The sequence below is a fragment of the Lemur catta genome, chromosome 13, assembly GCF_020740605.2.
Source record: "Lemur catta isolate mLemCat1 chromosome 13, mLemCat1.pri, whole genome shotgun sequence".
In the NCBI taxonomy this organism is placed as follows: domain Eukaryota; kingdom Metazoa; phylum Chordata; class Mammalia; order Primates; family Lemuridae; genus Lemur; species Lemur catta.
Genome location: NC_059140.1, coordinates 11,128,146 through 11,131,376, shown reverse-complemented (window position 1 = coordinate 11,131,376; position 3,231 = coordinate 11,128,146).

Here is a 3,231-nt window from a genome sequence, read left to right as displayed (position 1 = left end):
GAACATGTCTTAGCACATTCTGTGCTGCAAACCCACCACCTCAGCCTCCCAGGACACCCAGCTCCATCTCAGCTCAGACAACTGTCATGCTTTGCCCAGTTCCTTCTCCCTGTGCGGCAGACGGCCAGCTTCCTCCGCAGGGTAACTCAGGGCAACTGCAGGGCTCACCCCGTTTTCCCCAGTCTCTGAGGTCTCACTGTCCTCCGATATCAGGTGTACATAAGACCCACTGGTACATTTTGTCTTGTTTCTTTGGGGTTTTTGTTTGTAACAGGCAAAAGGTTAAATTTTGCCTCTATTATTCCGTCTTAGCCAGAAGTGGAAGTCCTCCCTCTCTATTAATTTTAAAAATGCTAATTAATAATAATACATCATAGATACTTAATATTTGTTGAATGATTTACCTATTTAGAAAATTATTTTAAAATAATAATTATTTTTATATTATTATAATTATTTAAAACTACTGAGTATTACAAAGGGTCTTGTCTCAGTATAAAGGAAAATCCAGTAGCAAGGTGGTAGATTTAAATCCAACCAAATGAATAATCACATTAAATGTAAATAGTCTACAAATTCCAATTAAAAGGTAGAGATTGACTGGATAAAACGCGCGCACACACACACACACACACACACACACTCGACACAAATATATGCTGTCTACAAGATAACCACTTTGAATATAAAATCACAAATAGGTTAAAAGTAAAAAAAGAGAAAAAAGAGAAATCATGCTAATACAAATTAAAAGAAAGCTGGAGTGGCTGTAAGACAAAGTATATTTCAAAGCAAAGACTATTGCCAGGGAGAGAAAGAGTGCTTTTTTAATGATAAAAAGTCAATTCATCAAGGATATATATCAACCCTAAAATCTTAAGAACCCAATAACAGAGCTTCAAAATATATGAAGCAAAAACTGAGGGAAATGCAAGGAGAAATAGACAAACTCTTAATTATAGCCAGAGATTTCAACAATCCTCTCTCAATAATTGACAGAAAAAGTAGACCAAAGTCAGAGATGTAGCCTACTTAAACAATATTATCCACCAATTTACCCTAATTGACTTCATAGAACACTCTGCCACAAAACAGCAGAATAAATATTCTTTTATTCTGTGCTCAGAGAACATGTACCAAGATAAACCCTACTCAGGGTCATAAAACCAGTCTCAGTGAATTTGAATGGATTCACCTTACACAGTGTATGTCCTCTGACCATAATACGGTTACATCAGAAGTCAGTAAAGAAAGATATCTGGAAAATCCATAAATATTTGGAAACCAAATAACAAACTTCTAAATAACCCATGGATCAAACAAGAAATCAAAAGGGAAATTAAAAATTATTCTGAAATGAATAAAATAAAAGTACAACCTAATTAAGATTTGCAGAATACAGCAGAAAGATTTTAAATCAATTACCCCACCGTCCCTCTCAAGAAAAAGAAAAACTCAAGAGTAGGCAGAAGGGAGGAAATAATAAAGAACAAAATAGAAATCAATGAAACATAAAGAGGAAAAACAACTGAGAAAGTAAATGACAACAAAATCTGCGCTTTTGAGAAGAGCAATAAAAGTGATTGATCTCTGTCCAGGCCAGTCAAGAAGAAAATCACAATGTACTAATATCAGGAGTGAGATTATAGTAACATCTTTACAGTTTCTACAGATATTAAGTGAATAAGAAAATACCACAAACATCTCTATGTCCATAAATTTGACAACTTAGATGAAACAGCCCAATACCCTGAAAGACACAAACTACCAAAACTCACTCAGGAGAACAATTCAGAACAATTTGAGCAACAAAATAAAGTAAGATCGAACTATCATGCATGACTATAAAAGAAATATCCATGTGTCCATACTGATATAAAACATGCTTGAGTAAGTAAATATATGGGTGAGAAGACAGTCACTCCCATGCAGAAGAATTTCAAATAATTTAAGAAGACACCCCACTGTCCGGGAGGGCAGCACCCTCCTGCCCTCACAGTGGCCGTGCAGGCACCTCCTCCTGAGGAGCACAGCGTGGGAGGGAGGAGAGAGGAGCAACCTGCAGTGGGGAAAACGACCTCAGCCAGGGGCTCGAGGTCACCGTCCACAGTGTGAGTCACACTGACAGACTGTCCCCGACACAGTGTGACGAGAACGGCACAGCGCTCCTGGTCTTCCTCCCGGAAACCTGTCACCTCCAGTCCAATCTCGAGAAAACTTAGGCAAAGCCCAGTTGAAGGATATTCTATCCCTGACCACTGATTCTCAGAACTGTCAGGGTCATCAAAAACAAAAAGCCTGAGACATGTAAAAGCCAAAGCAGCCCAGGCAGACACGACAGCTAAATGCAGCAGAATCTGGGAAGAGAAGGTCATTTTGAAGACGCCAACAGAGCAACACGTGCAATTGAACACTCTCTAGTAGCCACATTAACAAAGCAAAAACAGGTGAAATTAACTTTAGTAAGTTTTATGTAACCAAATATATACAAAATATTACTTCAATATATAATCAGTATGAAAAAAACATTGAGGAACTTTACATTTTTTTCACATTAAATATTTGCAATTCGGAGTGTACTGTACACTTACCGCACATCTCAGCCCAGCCTAGCCACACTTCAAATGGCTGGTGGCCCCTGCGATGGACGGGGCAGATCTAAATACACAGCCGTGATCTAAAGGTGACGACTGGATATTACTGTAATCGTGGTGAGGACTCCGCGCTAATTGCAGGCTAATACGCAGACATCACTTCCGCTGAAGAGCTCTACTTTGTGGTTACAATGACAACAAAAAAGGCAGTAGCAGCAGCGTTGCTGTCGTTGTCTACGCATGTTGGTGTTTGTGTTTCTTAATCTTATGAATTTTACCTGTGGGAGACTTTGTCCACGCTATGGATGTAGATAAAATCTCTGTGCTGATGAGCACAGAACCTAGCAAATGCTCAATTCTTTAAAAAGGTAAAAGGCTGATGTAGTGGCTGACACCTGTAATCCTAGCACTTTGGGAGGCCGAGGTGGGAGGATCGTTTGAGGCCAGGAGTTTGAGACCAACCTGAGCAAGAGCAAGACTTCATCTCTACCAAAAAAATATATATATATATATATATATGTATATGTATATATGTGTGTATATATATGTATATGTGTATATAGACTTTGTTGTAAGTGTTGTAATTAGATTTTCTGTCATTTGTCTTAACCACTGCAATGCTGCCTTTCACTGGGTA